The sequence below is a fragment of the Nipponia nippon genome, unplaced genomic scaffold (assembly GCF_047370975.1).
Source record: "Nipponia nippon isolate SJK-2023a ecotype South Korea unplaced genomic scaffold, ASM4737097v1 scaffold_14, whole genome shotgun sequence".
In the NCBI taxonomy this organism is placed as follows: Eukaryota; Metazoa; Chordata; class Aves; order Pelecaniformes; family Threskiornithidae; genus Nipponia; species Nipponia nippon.
In genome coordinates, this window is record NW_028262330.1 from 4575238 (window position 1) to 4595217 (window position 19980).

At 37.9% G+C, this 19980-nt stretch overlaps 1 protein-coding gene across 1 annotated transcript in view; it reads left to right on the forward strand.

The window, feature by feature from the left end:
• The first annotated feature begins 1079 nt into the window (after positions 1 to 1079).
• Positions 1080 to 19980, forward strand: part of ANKFN1 (ankyrin repeat and fibronectin type III domain containing 1) — a 113012-nt gene continuing 94111 nt past the window's right edge. Inside the window, exon 1 of the mRNA XM_087750845.1 lies at positions 1080 to 1210. The gene's annotated coding sequence lies outside the window, so the exon portion shown is untranslated. The remainder of the gene's footprint in view (positions 1211 to 19980) is intronic.

A 19980-nucleotide genomic window follows, 5' to 3' on the forward strand; every position in this document is an offset into this window, starting at 1 on the left:
TGAAAATTTGGATCTGGATCCAAGCCTTTGACCATTTCTACCCTATAATATGAAGGTATTGAAACAAGTAATTCCACAGGAAAAAATTACACTCGCGGTATTTTGGGGTGCTGGTTTTGGTGTCACCTGAAAGAGAGAGAGATGATTGTGTTGTGCAACGCATGTTGTGCTGTATATTTTCATAAGGAGGCTGACTTTCTTAATGCAAACAAAAAGTTTGAGGTTAGACTCATGGTGTTTCTGTTCCCAATGTACTAACCTTCATGACAAATTCTATTACCTCTTCATGTTGTAGGACCTCAGACTCACAGTGAAATCACCTTTATCCAGAAGTACACATCCTGGTATATTCCTTAAAACCAGGGATGGACAAAGATAAGAAGCAGGGATTCCTAACTGCATATGCTGAATTGGACTGAGACCAATGGGCCTGTATAGAATGTAGATTCTCAAATATTTGGGTGTTCAGGAACATGGCCAGTGCAGTGCTGGGCCTGGGGGATGAGAGGCAGCAGGGGAGAGCAGCCACAGAGAACAGAGCTAAGGATTCAGGCTTGGATTTTTATAGGAGCCTATGCAAGTAAAGGCACCTCTCTTCCATAGTCTGTCATGAATACCTATTAAAAGCTTATATTTCTTGCTGTTGATTTCTCTCCATTTGCTGTAGTAAACTGGATCTGATTTCTTGATCTATCTTTCTGCAATCAGCTACCTTGACCCAAAAGCTGATTACAATAACTAAATTAAACTGTGTGCAGTAGTGTATCATCCCATCAGATGGCACAGATGAGTTCTACAGTCTCCTTGGAGTCACCCAAATCAACTATTAATAGCTAGTTTTAATGTAAGAATTCCTAGGCGGTTCAGTTTTTCCTTGGTCATAAGATAATCTGGAGGTTTGGGTTTTTTCCTTCCTGAAATTGTTGTGCGGTTTTCGGTACTTAAGAGACAGACTCCAAACGAAGCAGCCATTCCTAACCTATGCAGACAAAGGGAGTGGTTCCCTTAGCAACAGGAACCATGTGGAGGTTCTCAGAGAGCTCTCTTTTCCCCCTACTCGTGTTTTCTTTTAACTCAACATTTTGCACAGCATCTTGCATGGAGACTCCGACAGCTGGGCTGGAGGCAAACGGTTCTTCCGGCTCTAGCTAACCAGTGCTCGAAGGGCAATTGTTCTACGCTCATCAGACAGAAAAAATTATAATCATGGGTAAGTGAACTGGCACACAATCAGAGTTCACGCTGAGGAGGGGGAAAGTTCACTGGCTGGCAACCAGAAGTGTCCAGCACTTCCCAGTAGGCATGTATGTTTGAAACAGGGGTACTAATGTGATGCTTACCTTGTTTACTGGTAGGATTGTATGTCTGCATTTAGCATTTCAGGGTTTGGAAACAGTAGCACAACTGGGTTCTAGTCCTTAGTATGCTACTGACTTCCGTTATAGCCCTGAACATCTCACCTCACCTCTCCGTTTTCCCTCCCCATCCACTAAATGGAGATGATTTGCCATGAGGATCTTGAAAGGACTGTAAAGTACTGTAGAAATATACCATATTGCTTGGCAAAATGATATTTGCTTCTGAAGTTAATGATAAGGTGTGCAGAATCTGAGATAAAGTATTGCTCTTTTATTGAAGATTTAGCTCAATTAACTTCTCTGTAGATAGATCTAGTTGCTTTTCTTCATGGTACAGAAGAGGAGATATGTGCATGTAGTGTCTGTACATACATGTGCATATGTATAAAAATTTGTGTATGCTGGTGTATAAATAACAGAAATAGAGCAATTTATTTCCCTCAAAATAGCTATAGTACTGGTAAAATAGTAGCTGTGTTTCAAGGAAATCCAGCATACTATAAAATAATGGAATTTAATCTTTGTATGTATTGAAATAAACACTTGTTCTGCTGTCCCTCAGTGTTACATATTACCAGAGCTCTTGCTCGTCTCAGTTGGAAAAGCCTAATGCATAAAATCCGTAAGTCTGTAGTCATTTTACCTAAAAAGAGACATGTGAATTGATCCAATTTTAAGTCAGTTATTTTGTGGGGAACTTGCATAAGGGACAAATTTGTCTCTCAGTTCTTCTTAATTTAATGTACAAAGTTCCTCTGGTCACAATTTTTCATCACATTTGAATTAAAATGCAGGCATTTGAGTTCATATTTTGACAAATAGCGCTGCATACTGATCATTTTATTGCACACATACAGACGAGCCTCATAATTTCACAGTGAATGCATTTACCACTACAGGCAACTTAGTTGCTCTTATTTCAAATATGATTACTGCAGGAAAAAATAGTCGTTGGTAACTACATGCGCAGAGCAGCTGCAGAAGTATCACGCATCAGCTATCCACAGTCATGTCAATGATGTACTGTTATTGCTCTTCCTATTGCTTGTGCAATGCTAACCTTCTACATATCGCTTGCTATGTGCTTGTACAGCACCCAGTACCACGGAGCTTTTCCTAGATGATCACAGGTTCAAACAGTCCTAATACTCCCTTTTGCGTGGTAATTGACAATTTGTCTCTTAGCTCCAATTTAAATGAAGAAAAATTGCCATGTTTGCACTTTATGAATAATGTTAGCTTTTGTGCTTGAATAAAGATGAAGGCAATAATGTAAAGTCATTGAAATGAATTGTTTCTCTTTTCTCTCTGTGGTTATATTTCCCTCCTTTTGTGCTCTACTTCAAACAATACTACTGCATGAATCAGTGATACCAGCTAAGGTACAGGATTAAAATAGTTTACATTTAGTAGGCAGTGTTTGAGCTCCAAACTACAATCTGGTATGTATTTTTTGTAATATGTGATGAAAATCCTACTTTTAGTGGTTTTTTAGCAAAGATTTTAAGTAATTAAGATTGATCTTCTTGATTACTTCCCCCATCCCCATTTGGTGTCTAGTTCTGCAGTTTTCCCTTGTTCGTCATTTACCCTGTCTTTTTGGGTAGAGTTTATTTTCATTCAGACGAACAAATATGTCAGTCCTTTTGCCAGGCCTGCTGATTTAGAGGTTTTGTATGAATAAGCAACTGAGAGCACTTTGAGTTACTTCAGATTTAATAAGTTTGTACTGTTATTAGCAGCAGTTATACAGTTCCTTTCATCCAAGCATTTGAAGTGCACTGCAAACGTAAATGAAGCCTCCCCAGAAATCTGGAAACAAGGAAGTAACACTAAGGGATCACTTCATCCAGAAACTAAGTAAATAACAAGAATTTTAATAATCTACAGAAGTGCTACATATCCTAGAACAGGAAGCAAAGATCTAATGTAGAAGCAGCGGATTAGATTGATACCAACACCTATTTCAGTTTCTTGATGCCTCACATAGAGGACTCATATGTAGAGTAAACTGAAACGGAAGAAAAAGTGGATGTTAGTCTTAAAGATGAAATAAATGAATGATGATTGACCTATAGGAAGAGTTATGAGAAGCTTATTTATGTGGCTGGCAGCCAAGAAGTTGGAGAAGTTTCATGCTTTTAGCAAGAAGGATAATCTCATACAGATCAAATTTCTGGATTTTACCATTTTTATATACTATATGATATTTCAACATCAAGTAAAAGGCAAGGCTTATAATGTGAGTAATTCTTTTTTCAGTCTGATTTATTTATTAAAAGATCAGCAGGTGTAACTCCTCCAAGATACTTCTGGCTAAAAAGCAAGTCATATATTAGCTTATGCATGGATCATGGCTTTTTATATAGTAGCCCTGAAAAGGGGACTGGTGTGACAGTCTGATGCGATACTGCCCCTAGCAACCTGTTACCAGTCACCTGATCCGCTGCTAAAATACATTACTATTGCATGAAGGTAGGCAGTGGGCATCCTCTTCTGTAAAGACTTTTCAGCATCTTTTGTGGGAAGAGACAGAAAACCTAAGAATTATGAATGGCTCTTACGCATCTGTTTCCAATCCTGGAACTGGTCTGGCATTTTCCGAGAGCCTTAAAGGATTTAAGAAACCAGGACTAGTGACCATATACAGTCTGTAGCTGTTGTTCAGCAAAGTAGCTACAGTCTTTATCCTTGTGTCATTTAAGTCCTGACTCTGGGTATGTCCACATGGCAAACTTTGTAATGTAGCTAGAGAGACGCATGTGGGTCAAATGCCAATTAGTCCATGGGACTAATGGCCCAGCTACTTGCTTATATAGATGGAGACCCTGAAAGCAGACAAAGTGCCCCAAATCTTTCATTGCCCTGACATCCCATTTAGTCACGTTGTATTACTGAGTCAAATACAATTCTTACTGTAGCACATGCTAGTGTGCTCCCACTGACATAGGCAACAGCAGCTGTAAAAACACTGTGGCAATGGGTTTAGCTTGTTCCAGGTTGATGAGAAGACAAACTCTCCAAAGAACCCTGAGAGCACTCCGGTTTCTAAGGTGTACTAAATCCAGTGTCTTCACGTCTTCCTTGCTAGGGTCATCCTTGCTAGCTCATTTATGACAAAATTTGCTATAATCACATTATGTTATCTTGATGTGTAGGCATACCTGATGTGGTATAAACTGTACTGAATAAACAACTGGAAAGTGTTATAGCCCAAAGATTTATTTCACTGAAAAAACATATTCCCCAGCAATTAAGATGTAAAAATAACAATGTGATGTGCTTAAAAACTTAATGGCAATGAGCAGCACATGTACATCCTCTGAAGTGCAAGAGTAGGTGGGACATCTGAAAGAGTTCAGCAAGGAGTTTGGATAAACAAGCCTTGCCTCAAAGCCTTTTCCAATTTGCAAATATACGTATGAGAAGACCTAGATTAATGTTTCTTCTCTCTACTTGAATGTTACCGATACAGTTTTAATGGACAGCCCTATGGAGAACGGGTGTTACTTCCTTATGCCCTCATTTTTAATCACTTGCTTCTATTAATTCTTTAGTCATGATATTTGTGGAGCTGCTTTCTCCTCTTTCTATGAGAAGTTGATTTTACTTCTGTATCAGTTTTTGTTTGTAGATGTTGCTTTTCACACTTCCTTTCTCTTTTCTTCCACTCAGCAGATGAAAAAAGAATCTTTTCTTTCTTTTCATTTCTCTCTCTACTCTTTCAGCACCATTATGAAAAAGCACATAGATGTGTGTTTGTAGAGTCTGCTATGCAGAAGCTATTCTGAATTGGAATAGATGTATTCATGGGATCATCCTTCAGAGTCTAGTCTATTGCCTGGGGCAGTTGTAGGAAAAACTAAGTGGGAGGGTCTTCAAAATAAACAATAACTGTGGTTTATAATTTCCTTTCTCTGTCTCTAGAAATATTTCTTCCTGATCTAAAAAAAGTAAACCCAAGACCTGAAAAAAGTCCTTCACTGATTTTGTAGCCTGCTTTTGTGTCATCTTCAAGCCTGTGTTAAGGATCATCTCATGTATGATTCAGATTAGGTTTGTTCTGTAGTAGTAAACCTTGAAAGTTTGGAGTATACTTTGGAGGAAGGTCTGGAATTTCACCAGGAGCTTAAAGTTGATGTCTAAACTTGCCTTCCCCAGAAACGTATCAGAAATGCATATACAACGGCTCTGAGTTCAAGGTTAGTTTCCTGCCTTAAGGCAGATGGTGAGCTGAGAAAGACAGGAATCTGCAGAGGGATCCTAAAACACCCTTTTCTAAATCTTTTAAAGCTAATGTCTCCTTTTCCTTTTGCATCCTGACAATGTTGAAATTAATGATCTTTCCATTTAAATTTCACATGGAGTCAAGCTGAGAAGATGTACCTGAATCCAAGTTTCTTCTAAATACATAGTTGCTGAAGCTTTTGTTCAGAGCTAATCCTTGTGTGAATCATATGGCAACGCTCAGCATGCCTGGTCTCCTGAAGATGTTCCTTTGAGGTCAGCAATTGTCTCAAGCAAATATTTGCCACTTCATAAATCTCTGCTTGTATAGGCTGGATTCTATAGCCTCTTTTTTGGGCAGTGCCAGATTATACAATCGCTATCATGTATCATCGGGGGAGTAACATATTCTTTTGGAAAAAGGAGACCAGATATTCAGACGGAAACACAATGGTTTTTTTAGCCAAACTAAGTTTTAGATCAGTCAGATTGTCACTTCAAATAGATAGGAATTTCAGGTCCAACATTTTAATGACTACAATAATATGTTGTGAAAGTTGACATATGCAGCCAGTGCACTTTTGAAAAGCAAAGAACAAAGTTTGAAATATTTCATTGAATGTATGATTACAGTGCTTGTGGAAGTTTCTGTAATAATGTTTAAAATTATGACTGTATTTCAAAAATTATTATAATGAAGTGTATCAAATTTGTTCAGAAGTTAATGTTGAGTTAGAATTGCCATTTAGCCATTTGTACCTCTTGAAAAGTATATATATCACTAGGCATTTTATATATGGAAAATTTGATGTATGGTCATTGCAAAAGGATATGGAAAAGTACTGGCCATTTTTATTGGATTCTGTCTGGTGTGACAATACTTTTTGGCTCACAAGTGAAGGTAATCATTCAATTTTTATTTAATATATAGCCAGAAAGTTATTCTTCAAAAATAATCAACATAGAATTTTACTTTGTTTGAGTTGGAATTCAAACCAGATGATGGTTGTTGGGGGCTTTTGAAAACTAAATGGGCTGATATGTTATAAAATATCCCACCTCTAATTAGTTAATGTCGATTATGTTAAAAGTAACCTCCATCGCATAATTCCTTCTGTATAATCTGACTTCCGTTCTCTGCGGTACTGTGTACAAAGAAGCTCTGTGGCATCTCCATTGGGCAGCTGAATGTCTCTACGTTGTCTGTTTAACGGGTTCTTCAGATTTCTAACACAATGGTGTAAGGCTTAGACCGATGGTGTCTGGACTCGACCATTGTGGTCAATTTGGGATTAAAAACAAATGTCATAATGTTCACTGCTATATGTTCACTGCTTTCCAGGGTATTCTTGTATAAAGTATATTTTGTATCTCGTTATCGTTATCTATTTTGAGCATTTAGGACAGAAAGGGACAGTCTGAGTGTTCACAGGGGTAAGGATACAGCCTCAGCTGTGACATGTTTCAGTACTACCAAATTCAATTGAACTACTACAGTTCGTATTAGCTAAAGAATTGTTCCTTGCAGCAGTACATTAAAAAAATAACTCAATTTCATTTATATAATAATAAGAGGCTGAGAGTTGCAACATTTGATGGCTTACGGTGAGGCATGTATTTATACATGACGTCATGCTACAGGCGTGATATTTTAGGCATTTTTAAAACTCCATAAGATGATAGGAAGATAAAGTTTTGGAGACCATACCAGGTTCTGAGCAATGTAAGAGAAAAACAGGGTGGAGGGAAAGATTGGTTTGAGGAGTTGAAATGTCTCTCATTTTGTCACTGCTTGTCTGCAGTTTGGCGATAACCATTGCTCCAGACAGCTCCCATCCTCTCTTGTTATTGTCCCTATTGAACAACAGTAATTCTTTGCTATTTTCTGTTTAAGGGAACAAAACAGAATGGCAAAAGAGTTTCTCCAACTGAGATCTGCTGTTGTGTTCATATGGCTGTTTATTTAAACGGTATGCAATAGTAAAGCTGTGAAAGTGGCACTCTTTACACCGAGCATTGCCAGTCCTCACAGTCAGATTATAGTGCCAGTTAGGATTATATTTAGATTCATCATTCAAGAAACAAAGAAGGAATTGGGACAGAGAGAGGAGAGATGCTATAGGAGGATGGTAACAGGAAAAGTAAAAATATTTTAGCCTATTACCTCCCAGTCTACCCGGCTACCTGGCCACAGAGTACGGTGTGCCTTTGCAGGCAGAGGTGGCTAAGTGGAGATAAATGTATGTGATTTTATACACTCTTCATACCTTGCAGCTAAACATTATTTATAGATATTAATTAGTTCTCTGTCTCTGCTATTCTGCTATGAACCTCTGTCCAGCTTTCTGGCACGCTTTTTATGAGGACGATGAACAGTGAACTTTTAAAATGATTTAAAAACTAACTCCCCTGCAGGAATCTGTAGAGAGAAGAAAGGTGATAGTAATGCACTGCTTTAGTGCGATACTGAGAAACTGTGTGTTGAGAATAAGTGTAGTCATTGTTGCATGTGGGTTTTTTTCCTTTGAAAACTTTTGCTGAGCTTAATATTGCTATTGAAAAAGGTGATGTTTTAGAGTTTGTATTTAAGTTGTTGACATAAAGTGTATTTAGTTTTAAACCCAGCAAACTCTCTGTAAATTGTATGTCTCGGACTTTACTCTTGCAAACACCTACTCATGGCTCTTACCTCATCAAAATCAGCTATTTATATACATAAGTGTGCCGATTGGGCTTTCTTGCTTTAAATCTTTAAAGTTAAGAAAGACTAGTGCTTTCAGGACACTGATTGATTTATGCATGTTAGCAATAAAATATGTAATATACCATAGTTCTTTCAAAGTGCCCAGCCAACTTCATTGGGACTTTTATCCCGCTCACAAAGTTTGCCTTACAGGACCAGGTTTCAACGGTGATAGACTTCCCAACAAGTGGCTAGATTGTTTATTTCATGTTAGTTAGGCCACTTCACTTCTTAAATAGGGGTTTTAGATTTATCTTGGGATTTCAAATTAATATTATAAAGGGGTTTTGTTGGGACAGAAAGGGAACATAATCCAAAAGCCTCTGAAATTAATGGAAGCCTTTAGCTGATTTCAGCAAGCTGTGAGTTTAACTTTCAAAGGATGTTTTGCAGAATTAATCAGCTTATTTAGATACTTCCTTTATGAATCTGATAATATTTTTTTCTGTCTTGCTAAAAACCACAGGGTCTTTAGGATCAGAATTCTGAAATTTCCAGTACCCAGTACTCATACTTCATTTTACTATTCTTTTTTTTGTTGTTGTTGTTCTTAAAGAAAAGATTGAAATTATATATAAACCCCAAGATATCCAGCTGGTCAGACACCAGAATGGGACTAAGCAGAGCCAGCTGCTAAGCATGTCTCCACCGCTATGTAACTAAACCCACACATAACTACCATCTCTTCACCTTGCTGTTTCCTCTGTGTCTTATTTATTTATATTGAAAGCTTGAAAGCAAAAGTATTCTCTCTTGCTAAGCGTTTGTAGAGCATATAGCCCCAGTTTCAGCAGAGGCCTCTTGATACTATAGTAATAAAAATAAACAATTAAAGTCTAGAAAAATTGCTTTAATTAGATGTTTTAGAGCTGACCAACTGCTGATTATGGTAGAAATGTGTCATGCTGGCTGCTGTACTGGGTACAGAATAACTGGTTTGTGTCCTTATGCTTGCTAACAATATTCTTTTCAACTGGAGTTAGTAACCTGTATTCCCCCAAGAACTGAAATGTAATGCCAGTATGGTAACAAACATAACAAAAATGCATGCCATGTTTCCATGTATTACTAAATTGTTTTATTTTGAAAAAGTTTAATTATTGTCTAATGTATATTCCTTGCCCAATCCAGAATCTGTAACATTAGGGATGTCCACAGATCGTAATTCAGTCTTTGCTCCCAACACATTCTCTCTTATTTCCTTCATACTTCCGTATTGCAAGAATAAGAGCAATTTTCTTAAGATCCAGACTTTTCCTCCTTTCTGGAAGTTCTGGTTTCTGTTCATAGTTATCTGTTTTGTAGAGTTGAAAAAAAAATATTTATTAACAGTTGGTCAGGTGTAAAGTTCCAGTTTGCAGTGGGTGGAAGTTTTTAGTTTTACTAAATTTGTGTTGTCTATTTTTAATAGGTGACTGCTACAACACAAAATGTGCACCATGTTTGGTGTGGAAGGCTGGGAAGAGAGAGATACCTTGGTTTTGTGCAAAGATTTACTGGAATCTTCTGCTGTGCTTGTCTTTCTGGTGTGACTAGGGAAATTCTCGCAGACAGTAAAAAAATATACTCAGGGTTAGAAGTGTAGAGTAAATCAGATAAATTATTTCCTTTCCATAATGAAACATGAATAGTTTGTACATTATTCTGCAGGTGAAATTCATCATTAATGGTTTCCTGTTCTTTGGTTAAATCTGAAACAGGAATGGATAGCTTTTGAAAGTTCTTATAGTGTCTTACCATAGCCACTAATAATGGTTTCCACCCTATATGTGACAGTGTTCTCTATGTGTGAGAGAACACTGGGTGTTGAGACTGCATTTAACAAAATAAGAGCTTGTTCTTCTGAACAAAAAGTATTTTAAAACAGTGGCTTTCAGAAATCTGTCCTTATTGGGAGTCTCTTCATTTTTTGATTTAAAAGTTGGACTCTGAACTGGATTATTAACATGCAAAGCCACACACCAGCAGACACATAATATACCTGTCTCAAGATAGTTTTGAAATGTCACCTAAAATAGTTAATAGCTAATAGAAAAATTGCTGCAAAGGAAGCTATGGTGTTAGTTTATGTGTATTAGCATATGCAGCAACTCTGTGGGGTCACTTTGAACACTCAATAAGTACAAAACAGTTTATTCCACTTTCTAAGGATTTGGGCTATGGTGAGTGGATTAAGACAGGGAATTACTGCAAAGTAATAGGTATGCTGTAAATTTATGACCCAGTGTAATTTGCAGTAATTTCCTGGGTAGACAAATGCAACGGAAAATGAAATGGAAATAAACGAACAGACAGAAGCAGAGCAAACCCCAGCTTGCAATCCAGACTGCAAAACTGAAAAAACCCCAAGTTTCCATCTGGCTGAATATAAAGGAAACACAATCCATAAAAGGGGATACTGAGATCTCCTACAAGTTCAAATGAGGACAGCTATGCATCCTTAGAGAAGCCATGACCAAACTTGTATGGGTAGAAGTATAAAAATAGACTGTCAGCAACTTTGCGGTTTTGTTTTCACGTTCTCTAAGACAATCACTGGTGGCAGACAGACCACCCCAGTTTGCATTTTGTATAGGAGGTTTAAAAATGAAATACGATTTTTACCTAGTTTCTCCTAGTCCGCTTGATAGTGCGTGGCGCAGGCTTTTATGTGGCGTATTTGGTTAGACACGTTAGGAAGAAGTGGTAAAATTAAAGTATTTGCTAACCACTATGAAAATTAAATGCAGCCCCTGTGTGTGGGAAAAGTGGAGAAGATTTTTTTATGTAATTCCGTCTTAGTGTACTGAAGAATTTGTCCCTTAGCAAAGTGGTGTTGATATAGGAGTGGGACCTAACGGCCCCGCAGCCATCTTTTCTGCCTCAGCTAAATGCATTCATTGTAACTAGAAATGCAAAGATAAAAAATGGCTCACATAAGCCAGGCACCTGAGCATGTCTCAGTTTTAACTGTTACCTGATCTTTTCATAAACACAGTGTTACATTTCCCTTTGAAATTTTATTTTGCTTTTGATTTTTAAATTTAATGATCAAGCACAGCAATCTGAAATCTCATAGGCTCCTTTGCAAAAATCTTGCCCTTTGAACAACAGTGAAATATATGGGTCATTCCCTGGTCTGACTTTTGGTAATGGGACAGTAGTATATTTTCGCAAAGTGAGATGTTTCTCCCCAAATCTGAACACCTTGTAACATCAGTCTTCAGTGATCCTTGCAGGCTGGCAGGAAACACATAGTCTCACAAATGTGTCCTGGTCACAGACATAACAGGGCTGCCTGTGCATACAGAGCAGGTTTATCTGGATTCATCACCTCCAGTGAATAGGAGAAAAAGAGGTCTTATTCACCTGCGCCTGCTTCTGCACCAGGCAAGGTTAATATCGCAAGACAAAAATTGTTCTAGCAAAGGAAAAAGGAACGCTTTCCATTGCAAAATTGGAAACATCAAGACAGAAGAGAAAATGGGAAATAACAAAATGGACTAGACTTGTTACCAGTCCTCTGTGTGAAGGAAAGACAAAGGCATCTTTCTACCCTTCTTCCCCAGTTAGGCAAAACAGATCAACCAACACTTGGTTTTTATCTTGTTCTCTAAAGAAGTTCTATAGGTACATTTCTTTAACTGGAGCAGGGAAACAGGCAGTTCATAGATGGGTTCAGTATCATCAGGTTGCACCAATCCATGGCTCATAAATGCTACCACACTATTACTACCACTACTATCTTCTACACACTGTGTCAATCTGAGCATCCCTGTAGTCATTCCCAGCTTCGCCTCCTTGGAAATCCCTTTGCAGCATTTTTTGTTGAAGAGGAGAAGCTAACTTGGAGTTAACTCTATTCACCAGGAATGGGGTAGCGCCCCTTCATCAGGTCATGCAACAAACTCATAAAGAAATAAAAATAAATCTGATTTTCATTCCTAGTTTGTTCCAGGCAACTTCTTTTCTATAGATGAATGTTGTGGTTCTTTTTCCAAGAATGATGTGGCTTGATGGGATGGGGAATGGTATCTTTTCAGTTTACATGGAAATTGCCAAGAAAAAGATTAAACAAAAAATGTGTTTTCCTAATTTAGAAGTCACTCCAGGAGGCTGATTTCTCAAGAGCATAAATCTCTGCCACATAATTTTACTTTGTGCTTTTCACAACTGATTAGAGAAGATAATGCTGGAGAACTTTAAAGAAAAAATAAGAAAAACACAAAGTCATGAACTGGAATAAGAATGAAAGCTTGACTGTCGTCTGTAAATAAGTTATTTTGATAGGGGAGTGTTCCTACTGGCCTTTTCTCTCTCAGGGCGAAAACTAATTCAATATAGTTACTTTCCCAGTTTTCTCCCTGGAAAAGTTGAGCTCTGCATCTGGCTATTACCACAAAAGCATTTAAGAATTACTTCTCTGATGTTGTATGTAAAGCTCTTCCCCTTTCAGGTACTGCCTGACCAAGACATTTCAGCCCATGCCCAAATATAAGCAGATTAGTTAATTGTGCTGAAAAGGCTGTGTGACTTCCCACTCATAAAGAAAGACTCATGCTTTCAAGTATCTTTTTTAACTGCATCTAAAAACCTCAGCCGTTAACGAGAAATCTGCATTTCACAAAATTTATTTAAGGATGAAAAGATTGTTCCACATTTGTTTTCAGATATACCTGTGAATTCATGGTTCAGTCCTTTGGACTGTAATCAGCTTTCACTACAAAAGGTACTTGCACCACTTAGCTTAGGTGGCAAAATGGGGGGCCCAGACTCACCTCGTTGGAGGTAGGTGGCATCCCAATGTAACCAGTCTCAGTTACTCTGAGATGCTTGCCTCTCTGCTTTGACAATAAAGGAAGCATATACTACTGATGTATATACCTAAAATGAGGCGGGGTGGCTGTCTCGTCCTCACTCTGTCTTCCGACAGAGCTAACAGCATGGCATTTTGATTACAGGATTATCTGCCTCTCAGGTAAGTATTTGTTGCACTTTAAACTTTATGTCATTGACAAACAGACTGCTTCTGTTTAAACTTAAGTGCGTGCTTTAATATTTTACTGCATAGGAGGAAAAATGTCTTTCCAAACTGATTGAACGAATGTTAGAAAAGAGACTAATGTAATAGGGAAATCTAATGTTGTGTTACTAACTGCTGTGGTGATGCTCACCTACTTGATCTATGAAATCAGGATCTGGGTCAAATTTTGTCACAGTTTTATAGCCTAGATTTTCATGGTTTGCAAATGGTGGAAATCTGTTGCTCTGAAACTTCTAGCTTGTTTTTCAGGCTGTCAAAGCTCAGAAGTTCAGACAGACATTTGGCTGAGAACCCAAAACCTGAAATTTTCACCAAACTGGAAAATTAATCGAGTTTTACTTGTCACTGTGTATGATACTGATACTGGTGTTTACAGCAGAAAATATTCCTTTCCTAGCTAGAATTGTAAAGCTTTTAAAATAAGGTTCTTCAACTTAAATACTCTGACATCTGTGGACTTCTGCCAATTTTTAACAGCAAAATCATTGGTTCTCTGGAAATAAATACTACAGGCCTCTTGATAAACCACTTTAGACTTCAGAAATTTCCAACTTCCTAATTGTGATCAATAAAGGATTCTTCAGCTGGCAGAATAACTTCCCTTTATATATATGCTTTCTTTACACAAGGATTTTGTTGACATTAGCGGATTCTATTTGTGAAACAGTACTAATATACAGTGCAGAAATGTCCTGAACAGCAAGAACAATTTTTCAGTAATTGAGCTTGCAAATAGAGTAGTGAAGAATTTGCATGATTACGGAGGTTGTAGAAGATTAAATATAAAGGCACTGTTACCTGCAGGAATGAAATCCATCTTGTCAGCTAGTTGGAAGACTCATGAGAAGGAATTTCCTGTTGTGGCCAATTTCAGCTCTCCTTCCTCCGCCCCCATTACGTCTTTGCTGTGCCTGCTTCTTCAGCTCTATCCGAATATATTTTCACTACGGCACATTTAGTTATCAATCAACGGGAATCTCAGCTGCTGTTGTGCTTGGTGGACAAACTGTTCTTTCTTTACACTAACAAGGAATGCCTGAAATAGCCAGACACACAGCACTGATTGATGCAGCTACAGTTTATACACCTAGATTCAGACAGTCTGAAACTGCCAGAATTAATGGCTTATTATTAGAAAAATACTTCTGCTAGACTTATAATTTAAAACCATTTAAATGTCTCAGGCATAATCACTGAAGTTAAAGTTTTAGCTCGTAGCTTGATGGTATGAATTAGACACGTCTGCCTGTCTCAGGTGCGTTTTCTCTTAATGTTTTTGCTGTTCTAAGATTTTCCTGTATTTCTAGGATGTGATATCTGGGATGATCAAGATTCATGCACAGCTTTCTCTAGATTACATTATGTCCCCGACTTCTATTGCTGAGCAAAAGAGCAAACTGTCCCTCTTCCACTGAGTCAAGCCGAGTCCAAGCAGGGTCTGGATCTCCTGTAGAATACAGCCCCCACTTTTCAGTTCTTGTAGATAGCAATGTTCTGGTGTTCACTTCAGGGAGGGAGGGAGGAATAATTAAAAAGTGAAATGCCAACTTCCCCACTCCATGAGCTACCAAGAAGGGGAAGAGAAGGACGTAGCAAGCAGCATCAGAGACGGGAGCTGTTTCTTGCTTATCACACTAGCGAAAAGCAGGTTTAGAGGCTCTTGCAACGAGCATGGTTCTAAAGAGCTGGGAGTATACAACAACCAAACTTCAAATCAGCTAGAATACTTAAAGCACATTAACAGTCTGATTTGGGGGAAATTACAAGAAAGATGACGGGACCCCAAAAGTTTAGGCCTATGTAATGTTGTTGCACAAACAGAAAATGACCATACATTTTCGCTTACAATCTTGAACTATGTCTGGTTAGCTCAACTCAGCGAGTGCCCACTGCTCAGGGAAAACACCAAGAGGCCACCCCCTAAAGGAAATCTACATTTGCAGTAGTGTTGGCAAAAGCAACAACTGCTTTTTCTCCTGGACTTATTCTGACATATGACAGAATTAAGGGCTTCAAAGAGAACATGTTGGAAATGAAGGGAAGGTACCGAGTGAGATGTGACTGGAGTAAGATACCACAGGAACAGGGGCTATGGGACAAACTTGGCCACACGCATTCTTACTGCCTTTGACCGTGACTCTTAACCTAATGGTTAGCCTTTCTGGTTTATATATGAGAGTTTAAGTTTGTGACTGGCTTTCATCATGAAAATGAACCATGATTTAAAAGCTCCAGCAGCACAAATGCAGAATATTGAGCTATGGGAAACCTGCCCAAAGGCTGTGTTAGTGCTGAGTGCTCAAGACTAGTGCATGGGCTGCCCAGTTCGGTGAAATCATAAAACAGGAGGAACTAAAAGAGGATTGTAGCTCTAACTGAGATTCAAAGCACAAGGCTGTGTGTTGTCTAAGCAACAGTCTGCACCCAGAAAAAGCTATCAAGCAGACCTGGATATTCTCATCACCGAGTGTGTTTTGTAATGTGCAGTACATAGCACCAGGATGCCCGAGCAAGGACAGTCTCCTACATTTTGCTGAACTGTAAATGGCTATAGCTCTGCCACCTGTGTTAATACAATACTCTTAGTTTGTGTTACTGTGTAAAATTGTAAGAGCAAAATTATCAGTGCACTTAAGGAAGGTTTTAACTGATGGAGCTCTTCTGTTAACCAGCTAAAATAAGTTTTCTGGGAATACTCAGCATTTCAAAATATTTATGAAGGCTGATGCAAATATTTATTTATATATCACCTGCTAGATATCTTTTTATCTCTATTCTGTTGTAGCCTAGATGATCAGAACATCTAGTGCTTGAATCAGGTCAAGCTTTTTGTGAACTGACAAACTAAAAAAGGTGGTGTGTGCTGAACAGCATATTTTTTCTTAAAAAGTTTATGCTTTAGCAACCATCAGTGCTGTTATTTTAGCAGTCCTCTTTTTGAAGAGAATCTTTTTCATGGTCCACTATCCCATTCTCTAAGTCATCAGTAAAAAAAAAAAAGTCTCGGCACTATTTCCCTTTTGAACTAAATGTGTGCTATTCATCAGCTTTCGAGAGAGAGGAAGGACTTAGAGGCTAGCTAGGGCGGAATCAGGAGGCTTCTCTGTAACCTTGAGAACATGTGGGGCTGCATCCAGGGTTGCCTGTGTACTGAGGACACACAATGTCAGTCTGCCAGCTTGGTTGGAAAAACAGATTTTTTACCTGCTCTTGCAAAGGGCATCTTTTTTTCTCCAAGCGAGACTCCTGGTAGCTGAGCTCAATGTGTTAGTCTGGAGAGCACAACAGCAGTCTTCAAACACCGGTTGTTATGCCAGACCATTGTTCCTTGGTTTGTCAGAGCACTAAGTCACTCTGTAAATATACATGGGGTGTTAAGTATATCTCTGTTCTCCTTCTACAAGAGCTGCTTCTGAAAAGGTTTCTTTAGCTTGAGCAGTGGCAGGAAAAACACGGTATTGATTTCGTGGGTTATCTGAGGCAAAGTCTTGTTTTGCTTTCTCTGGATAATCTGAGGCATCCTTTATAACCATGACTTTCAGACATCCCTCAGAAAAGAAAGAATTTTAGAGCCTTTTTTCCTTGCTTTTTTTAAAGTGAATTCAAATGTAAGTCCTTTATCTTTAGCCCTTCTTGGTGAATCTCAATACATGTGCTGTATTTAAATAAAACATGCCTTTTCTATTTATTTTCATTCATTTGTTTCAGGAATAAATTCATAATATAGTGAGTCACAATACACAAGTGCTTTTTTTTTTATCTAGCTCTGAGTAGTTAATATACTTTTATACAAATTAGGGCTAAATTAATTATATATTTGCACTAGGAACACTAGGACTGTTTGCACTCTCATCGCACTAGGAAGTTCACGGAAGGACATATTTCTTATTTTTATTTAACATCCCAAATTTTATTGACTCAGAGTCTTAAGGTTAATAGGCGTATTTATAAACATACCCACATCAATTTATATTGTGGCTCTCAGTAAGTGCTAGAGAGGAGTTGTTTGCACAGGAAGTTAAGACAAATTAACTGAAGATATGATTTTAAAGTATATTAGTTAAAGTGCATTAAAGCTTGGTGTGAATGTTCTCATTCAGAAGTAAAGTGACTAGTTCACTTTACCTTAATGCACTTTAAATTCACACCTTTCAGCTAATTTAGCTTAACTTCCTTTGTGGACAAGCCTTAAGATTGTTCCCATTAAATGGCTGTGCTGAGCTTTATTTTCTACTTCTTAAATGCAAACATGTAGAACAGACTTATGTTCTAAAGAGACTATGTTTTAAAAAGAGATTTTGTTACAAGTTTTCCAATCATTGCATTTACCTGAATGGGGTATTAAGTGGTAAATTTTAGGACAATTTATAATTTTTTTTTTTTTATTTCAGATATGAGATTAGTGAGAGATAGAATGTATTTATCCAAACAAAAACATAAGGCACTACAGGCAGCACATGAAACTATGACAACTCTTACTCATTCAGTCTGGATTATTTTCCTTGGGAATCTATTGGAGCAGAATAAAGAGAGTTTGAACTAATTTTTCAGGATTTCTGAACTTTCAGAGCTCTGGAGAAAAGGTGCTGTACATAGGCAGATCGACTCACCAGCCCATACATAGTGACTTCGGTGCTTTGAGGTTGTGCAAAATTTGGAGTGGGGAGACATACACACGTAGACCTCTGCCCACTAAACCTTGTCACTAACATGGCAGGGCACAGACATTTCCTGGTTAAAAAACCTATTTCGTCTCACTATTTAGCAGTAATTTTGGTATAGGTATTCCACCTTACAGATGGATGCTTGGTGATTATTTATTACTTATTACAGTGTCTTTGTGTATTTTGGGGTACTTAAAATATATAAACTAATCACCTTATTACTCAGCATAGATTTTTCATTAGTTTAGGTTTAGGTTTGTAGCCTTTTATTCTCATGTTTATTATCAGATAAAAGATAATTGGCTTTCTCCGTTCCATTAAAAGCTGTATAGTTCAAGAAACTGAGCTCTTCTCACAAAAACTTTTGGTTTACAAATTGCTTAACGTTATTTGACGTGTTAGGCTCTTATTAATGTTGCATATTTATAATATCAGGGATATAAGCAAGATTGACCTATCTAGTACTAACTGAAGTCTAACCCTTTATGTGAATTTATCCAGTCTACTTGTAGCAACATTATTTACCCTTCACAGAACTAGTGCTTCTGCAGTTACCTGTAGGTTGTTGTATCAAGCGCCGTACAGAGCTGGCGATCTAAATGCATTCAACTGAAAACAAGGATGTGAATTAGTGGTTGGATCTGCAAAGCGTGTTGGTCCCAATCCAGCAGCCTACCTGAGTTTCCACTTAATTTTTAAGTACTTAAGTGGTCTCATTGTTTTCAGTGGAACTACTTAGACTTCTGAGGGGTTAAAGAAAATCATGTGCTTAATGCTTTCCAGGGTTAAAACCAGAATGCTAAACACATTTTAGGGTTTAGCGCTATGCATTTTACTCTGCCGATGACATGAACTTTAACCAGGGAGTGTGTGTTACATTTGCCAGCTGTTATCCATGGTGTTCTACGGTTTGATCAGAGCTGGCTTGTAGCTGAAAAAAAGACTGTATGGCAGCTGATAGTTAAGTATGTGTGTAATAAAAATTGTATTTTTGGTCTTCAGATAATGGTGAAAAAGCTCCAATTCTCTTCATACTCTTTTCCCCATTTGTCTTTTTGTTCGCATTTTTTTAGGAATTTTTACAATTCTTAGATCAGTCTTTATTCACTGTATTCACTTTATCCGCTTTGAACATAACTTCTCTTCCCTTTTTGCATTGTTGATAAAAGTTACGAATTGTTTGAGAACATTAAACTCTCGAGTACCAGTAATTCCTGATGGCCTTTTCCATAAAAGCCAAACCCTATGTGAGACAGAAGAATAATACATGAAACTGTGGGGTTAAAAAATGGGTAGAGAATAGTAGACAGATATAGCAGTGAGATACGTTGCCAGTGACCAACTTTTCCACATACTTTAATAGGTAAGATAAAATATATTAATTGGTGCTTCAAAATATATTTGTATCTGATATGTACTAGAAAATTTACAAAGGAAACAAAAAGCCTTTGGCGTCATTAATGGTTCACATATTTGTAAGACTGTTTTGCCACTGAAATTAGGATAATAATGTCTCCTGTGAGTTTGACAGTGATGTGTTGCCATCTCTTGAATCATAAACATAGAATATCACGGAGGGAACACGTCTTAATAAACATAGGCAAGGAGCATTGTACAGATATTATTTGTGTTACAGGATCACCTACAGGCCCTGGTTTATTAGGTATTGCATGTAAGAAAGCAAGCTTGCTGTGCAGACAGATGATGGATGAGGGTGGAAGGGGTCAGAGAAACAGGAAGCGACTTGGTCACGGTCATATAACAAGAATAGAACCGAAGTCTCCTCACTCCCAGGCCCAGCGTGTTATCCAGTATTCCACACTGCGTCTCCATCTGTATGCTTGGTTATTTCTTAAGCTCAACCACTGCTTGAAATCTGAGCCCACCTACCCTGGATGTGACAATAAGCACCGCCAAAGTTTTAAGTAGGTAAGCTGAATGTGCAGGTATAGCAAATAACTTAGC